Raw genomic sequence first — 7,839 nt, forward strand, 5'->3', positions numbered from 1 at the left:
CCTATACTTCATGTTTGTTATAACTTTACTTAAATCTCAATTTTAGTCACTCAACTTCACAACTACTATTGTATGGTTATAAACTTAATTTATTATTTGTGTGCTTTATTACATTATTTTACTTTCATAGTAGAGACTAAGTATAAAATATAACAGAACCTCAGAGGTCAAATTAAAAATAAAAGTAAAATTTAGTGCAACAATGATAAATCATCCATCTAAACACAGATGCAAATATTAATAGAAATCAACCAGTCATAACTGGCCTAAACGACATTAGGAAGGAGGGAAAAAGGAAAGATACATTATATAATAGGTTGCTGTGTGGTCTTTTATTTCTCAAGTATTTGTAAGCGGCATTTTGTCAAACACCTTACAGACAAACAACATACACACACAGAACCACTGATACATATATTTCAAATCATAGGCAACATTAATATGTAAATTAGTATGCTTTCCATATTGAAAGCTCTTAACTTTAGCAATTGCATGGATTACAGTTGCAATTGTCTCCACATGAGCATTTGTTGCAGCCGCAACCACCTTCAAAGTTCCTGTTTTTTAAAAATAACTCAAATTTAATCCAAACAATTTAAACCTTCCATTTAAATTTCATTTTACTTAAAATTGTAAATGCATAATGATAATTTTCAAGTATATATATATATGACTTTTTTTTAAATACAATAATTAATAAATATTAGAGGAAAGTGCATAAATCAAATGAACAGTGGTGACTTATTAAAACAAGTAGCTTAATAATTTTTCTTCCTACTTGGTAACTTTTTAGGAGAAGAATAGTTTTAATTAGGTGATTTTAAGTTGATTTAAAATCAAATCAAATGATAATAGTATCTTTTTAATATGTTATTGTCTCACACACCAACATAGAGTGTTCAATTGATATTTTTTTTTAAGAAAAAAAATGAGATAAAATTGATTATTACATAAGAGATATGGGATCATTTGGTATAATTAAATAAGTTTGGGTGGTAATATTTTAATATAATATTGATATATATAATAATAATTATTATATATAAACAACCACCATTATATATATATATGATGGTGGAAGTTCATACTCTTTCATGGGAGCAACATTATGATTGCATCTGCAAGAAAAAAAATAATGAAAACAAATCAATCACTTTCCTGAATTTATCACAAACATCAAAAAGACAAATTATATAACACAAAATTTTCTCGAGAAAACAAAATCCCAATAAACAAACAAATATATATATTTTTTTTAATAAAAAAAGACAAATATTATTCTGGAGAAAGAAAGAGAAAATAAGAAAGGAGAAGAGACTAACGAGCAGTTGTTGGGATTGCAATTGCAGGCAGAGCCACAGCCACAGTTTGCCATTTTTCTTTTGAGTAAATAAAATTGAAAAAAACAATTAACAAACTCTAAATTTTCTTTTTAATTTGTTTGGTCGAAAACTCAAAGCTTGCTGATTTCAAAAAACTCGATTTTAAGCGCCATTTATAGTCGCTTGTCCGACGCTATCCACCGTCCACGTGTTACGTTCTTATTCGTTTGTCCAGACGCGTTTAATATCTTTTCTCCAAATTCCACTTATCTTTTTTAAAATAAAAAAAAAAGAAAAGAAAAAGAAAATCTGTGTTTTTGTAGTGTGAGAGTTTTGTTTGATTTTCGTTTCTTACTTTTAATTATTTTTCTCTGTTGTTTTCTTTAAAAAAATTAAAACAAATGTCTCCTATACTCCCAAAACTTACCTTATTGTTCTATCATTTTTATAAACATTTCAAAACTATCCTTAGAATAGAAATCTCAAAGAATACTTAACTCAAAGAATTGAGGGGAGTTGAGTTGTAAACTCAATTTCTTATTTGTTACAATGAATTTGTAGACTTCCGACTAAAAAAAATATCAATTTTATGTCATATTGAATGCTTACATTGTGGGCTCAATGAATTCACAACTCTACTCATTACTCTCAAATGCCGAAGAAAAATCGAGACTTTGAACTATGTGGTGATAATCTAAAATGTTGAAGTGATTTAAATTTTATTTTTAGGTCATTATCACACATTTTGTATTTCAATTTTCGTCTTTTTTTTTTAAAAAAAAAAAATTACTCCAAGGGTATTTCTAAAAATATTTGGGAAAGTTGATGGGTAATATTATTACTTTAAAAATACATAGGTATTTTTTAAACAAAAGACAATGTCCAAGGTAGGGGTGTATATAGATTGGATTGGATTGAGGATGTTTTTAAGACACCAAAAATTAAGGTTAGTTGGGTTGGCAACCCATGACCCAAATAAAGTCTCCAATTCAATCCTTAAAATTCGGGTTGGATTGGGTTGGGTTTGATTGCCGAATTATAACTTATTTTTATCTTTTTGATTAAAAATTTATAAATTTATATACAACATATGACTAATAACTAAAATCTCATAAAATTAAAATGCTAAATACCATAATAATTTTAAACAAATTATTAAAAATTCACAAATTATTCAATACATAGTAATCAAATTTTAAAGAGAAAAGTGATAGTGGGTATGTAATTATATATATATATATTATATTTCATCAACCCACGAACCAATCCAACCAAATAAAAAATAGAAAAAGTTTAACTCAATTCAACTCAACAACAAAACAAATCTAATTTAACCTTTATATTTTAGGTTGATAGTCAAAATTGTTGGAGTCGCCGGATTATTTGAACACCTTAATCCAATGACACTTTTTATAATTTAATTTATTTTAATTTTAATATATGTATTTTTAATAAATCTTAACATTAATCTATGCATTTAGGTTTGTTTATTGATTTTTTTTCTCTAAACATGTAATCTTTATAACTTTATAAAAGTGTAGAGACATATTTACCTAGTGTTTTTTCTTGTATTAAAAAATATTTTTATTATTTAACTAATTTTAAAAAATATTAAAATTTTAAAGTTAATTTTAAGATGTATTAAAAATACTAAAATTAGATAATTTAAAATATTGGAAACAAAATAGAACCAGATATAAAGCGACCAAAAGAGTATAATTTCCATTTTTTTTATGGTTGCGCATTTCTCTTTTATTTTTGAACCGTGAAGCTTTTACATTTCCTAAATCGTTGATTCTAGAACTTTGGTTTTTTATTTTTCGTGTTACAAATTATAATCACGTTTTTTTTTTAAAAAAATTGTTTCTATTTTATTTCGAGTAATTTTGATATATTTTAAGGAAAAATACTTTTTCTCTAAATTTTGAGTCTAATTTTTATTTAGCTTTTATATTTTAAAATGTTATATATTTAGTCATTTAAATTTTGAATTTGGTTTCAATTTTGTCTTTAGGTTTCAAGATGTTACAATTTTATCTTTGACATTTGAATTCTATTTCAATTTGGTTCCAAGATTTCAAGATTTATATTTTAACATCAATATTTCACTCGGTACTCATATTTCGTTTTTATGGATAGTATCTTAATAAATTTAAAAGAATTAAAAGAATTATAATTAATCAAGTTCATGATTTTTCATCACTTTTAAAACTAAATTCATAACTTCGCTCCTGATTATTTTAAATTAATTAAAAGACATTGACATCAATGATGAAAAATGAGTTTAATGAAAAATTAAAGTTAAAAATGTAAAATTTGGAACATAAGGACCAAAATTAAACAAAACTCAAATCTCAATAGTAAAGTTGCAATATTTTGAAACTTAAGAGCTAAATTAAAACAAAATTCAAAACTTAATGACTAAATGTGTAATATTTGAAATTTAAAAACCAAATAGAAACAAGACCTAAAACTTAGAGACCAAAAACATACTTTTTCCTATATTCTAAAGTTAATTGAATATGGTTATATTTTTATTTGAATGTATTAGATTCATATCATAAATTAGTTACATTCAAACTTTTACCCCCAAACTTTTCAACAAAATTTTCCCATAATATATATTTAACCTATTTGAATCTCATACAAAATTTAAATTTAGTATACTTTTCTTGAACATATTTAATATACATTAGCCAGTTTAATATTTAAAATATCAAATACAATAAATATATTTTTATCTTTTATATTTAATATTAATTTGATCACTTAAAATTAAATATTAATTTGAAATTAAAAAAAAATTCTTTTGACTTAATTAATCATTCATTATTACGAGACTTTATAACTTAAAATCTCAACGTATCAATTTCCTTCTTTTAAAATAATGCAATAATATAATATAACACAATTTCCATTCATCATTGACATAATTGTCAGTTAATTGTGTTTTGTTGATACCTCCCAACTTATAAACATATAATTAAATCATATTTAACATTGTACCTGCTTCATAATCTATATATATATTTTTTCTTTTTGATAATATATAAAAATTTAAAGTATGTGTTGGCACCTCCTAAACTACATGGTTAAACCATATTTCTTCTAGTTTTCATTTGGCTTTCTCAACTAATTTCTCGTGAAAACGACACCGTTTTGAAGGCAAAATCTTATTTGATGGCGATTGAGTTGGCCGGTTCAAAAACTCCGGCCATAACGATATGGACCATCCTTAAATGGTCAGTCCACCCTTTTAAATAAAACTTTGATGGCAACTAGTTTGGCTGAATATATTATTTCTATAAAACATTTTCTTTTTCTAATTTAGTTTTTAATATTTTAAATTCTAGAAAAAAAATAGATCAAATCTCTGTTTAATGAAAAATATGCTTGATGAGTTTTCTTTTTTCTTTTTTTCTTTTTTTTTTTTTTTGCGTTCTTTTATTTTTTTTCATGTATAAAGTTTTATGTCATATTACTTTATTATTTATTAAGGGAAGATTAATTTTGAGTATAACAAAATTGGTGTTTTAATAGAAATTGTTAGATATTTCTAATACAAATTAAAACATTGAAATCAGAATAAAGAAAATATTAAAATATTAAAGGGCAAAATGGAAATCAACTATAATATAGTAGGGTCATCTTAATAGTTAGGCACAATTTTTAATAAAAAGGTGAAAAGAAAATACTTTGGTATTGTACTTGATTATTCTTCCTCTATAATTGAAAAGATCTTTCAAGTTGCAAAAATTCTATTCTTTTTGAACTCTCAAGAAATGTCTCAATCTCCCTATAGCAAAAGTCCTTTATATCTCACCATTTTTTTGTTTGACCTTTTTTATATACTAATGAATTTTTCCATTAAAAAAAAAATCTTCAACTAATTATATTCAAATATAATAAATCATAAATGTTGATTTATTCTGAGCTAAATATATGTTTTGATCCTTAATGCTTGCGTTTTTCTTTTATAATTTGATCTTTAATCATTCAAGAATTTCAATTTCACTCCTAATATATTAAAAATTTTAAGCCAAGTCCTTATTGTTATAAACTTTAAAAGTTAAAATAAGAGATACACTTTATTAATTGAGCTTATATGTTTTATATTTTAATTAGATGAATATATTATAAAAATTAGTGATGATTAGTATATATATATATATATATATATATATATAACAAATTAAACGTTGGTGTGTTTGAAGTTGAAAAATTCATAAAAATTCACCTGTGTCGATTCTCTTAAAATTAAATGATGGTAAAGGGCATAATTTAATAAAATCAATATATAAGGGAATGAATTGAAAATTTTAATAGATTGGAGGTCAAACTGAAAAAAAAAAAAAAAAACCCCACCAAGGACTAAACACGTATATCGAGAGTTCATTGTTATATTTGCATTTTTTTTTTTGGAAAAATATTATTTAAACATCGTATTTCTATTGGTTATTTATAAACAAACAACCCCTTCTATTATAATAAAAATTAGGTCAAATTACAAAAACCTCCTCTAAAATATAATGATAACTATAATTACACCCTCAAACTTTTAATTATAAAACGAGTCTCTTAACTTCTACAAGGGTTAAAATAAATTGGACCCTCAAACTTATAATAATTATAGAAATTCGACATATAAATGATAAAATTGAACACTGACACTTATACAAATGTTGCAATTGATACAATTATGTAAGTTTAAAAGTCCAATTTGACCCAATCTTAACATTTATATAAGTTTAAGTACTCAATTTTTATAATTAAAAGTTTGAGGCTATAATTGTCGCTATCACTATATTTCAAGGATGTTTTTTTTGTAATTTATCATAAAAATTAAGAATAGAAGAAAAAAATGTGAGTTGAATGATGGATCAATGATTTGATGGAGGAAAAAGCATAAGAAAAAGTATGCTAAAGTGAAACATTCCATAGTAATGGAAAATGGGCCCTCAGAATCTCACTTTTCACCACTATGAAAGGCACAAAAATGCCGAATTTTCTTCTTCTCTTCTTTTCCACGTAAATAAATAGGTTTTTTTTTTTAATAATTTAAGAAAAAAGGAATTGGATTCAAATTAGTTATTTATATATGTTTCATTTATATTTATTGAAAAGAAAGTCTGTTAGTTTGATATGTTATATAGTTTGTTTGTTTTTCTTTTTAAATAGGAGAGTCAAATTTTTTATCAAAAAATCAATAGTATAAATTTTATATTAGTTGAATTATGACATATTATATCAATGCGTTTACTCTAACTTTTAAATATTTAACTATCTTTAAGAAGAAAAGAAGAAAGAAAAAAAAAAGAAGTATTTACATAAACAACACAATATAATTATATCTTTCAAATGTAGTTAAAAAATATATAAAAAATTAGAAAGTACAATAAAAATCAGATTTAGGTTGTGTATGTATATATAAAAGAAATACTATGGACCCGTTTGGATCACAAATATTGTTTCATAGATATAAATATTAAATATGATTTGAATGGTTGAGTTTAAAATGTCTATTTGGATATGCAGAATAATTAATATTTGAAAATTAAATATCTTTGTTCAATTTACCATTTTCCCATATAGAAGCTAAAAATAAAAATTACTTAATTAAATATAAGAAACCAATTAATATAGTCATCAATTAAGTTTAGCATTAGTTTATTTATTGTTAAATAAATTAATTATTTAATCAATTACAATAAAAGTAAGTGAATACTTTTATATTAAACATTTATTAAACATAATTAAATTAATTAAATTAATTACTAAAAATTATTAAATTAATATAAATTAATTCGCAATTATAATTAATAATTTATATTAAATAGTTAAGATAATGTAAGATTTTAAAAATTAATTGTGAAGATAGTAGTTGAAATTTATTAAGGAAAAATTGTACGGATGACCCAATTTTAGGTCTAAAATGTCAAATGACCCATTTTTAAAAAATAATATCAATTGACCCTCTGTTTACGTCATCACGGGATGAGATTACAAAAATGCCCCTCTAGTCTATAACGCTCAAACTCAACGGTCGTCCCACTCCGCTCAAAATTAGGGAAAACAATTTGTTGTATGTGCAAGTGTCGTTCATCTCGCTCTTCAAAACCATCACTGTCGTAATCAAAGTTCTCTACTGTCATAATCGAAGTTCTCTACGGGTTAGTGAATTTAATTTTTGTCTTCCATGTTGTGTTGCGTCTGTTTAGGTTGGTCTCGTTTGATTGGTCGTCACGTTCATAATTGGTTTCGCGTCTGTCTTTTATTTTGGGTTTCGATATGTTCTGCATTGGTTGAGGATGAAGAAGATATAGTTAGATGACAAGTTAGTGGACGAGTTTTGCGAGAGCGAGATGGGATAGAGCGATTCGAGCTAAAGCAAGATGTGCTAGAGCGATTCGAGCGAAAGCGAGATGTGCTAGAGCAAGATGTGCTAGAGCGAGATGAGCGAAAGCGAGATGTGCCAGAGCGATTTGAGCGAAAGCGAGATGTGCTAGAGCGAGATGAG

At 24.8% G+C, this 7,839-nt stretch overlaps 1 long non-coding RNA gene across 1 annotated transcript; it reads right to left on the bottom strand.

Moving 5' to 3' along the window:
* Positions 1-203: 203 nt before the first annotated feature.
* On the bottom strand, positions 204-1,482 carry LOC120069882. Its single transcript, XR_005479716.1, has 3 exons — positions 1,323-1,482; positions 1,089-1,118; positions 204-557 (listed from the first exon to the last, which is right to left on the bottom strand). It is a non-coding gene; the product is annotated as an uncharacterized LOC120069882 (long non-coding RNA).
* Between the last annotated feature and the right edge of the window lie 6,357 nt (positions 1,483-7,839).

Source organism: Benincasa hispida, unplaced genomic scaffold (assembly GCF_009727055.1).
Source record: "Benincasa hispida cultivar B227 unplaced genomic scaffold, ASM972705v1 Contig66, whole genome shotgun sequence".
In the NCBI taxonomy this organism is placed as follows: domain Eukaryota; kingdom Viridiplantae; phylum Streptophyta; class Magnoliopsida; order Cucurbitales; family Cucurbitaceae; genus Benincasa; species Benincasa hispida.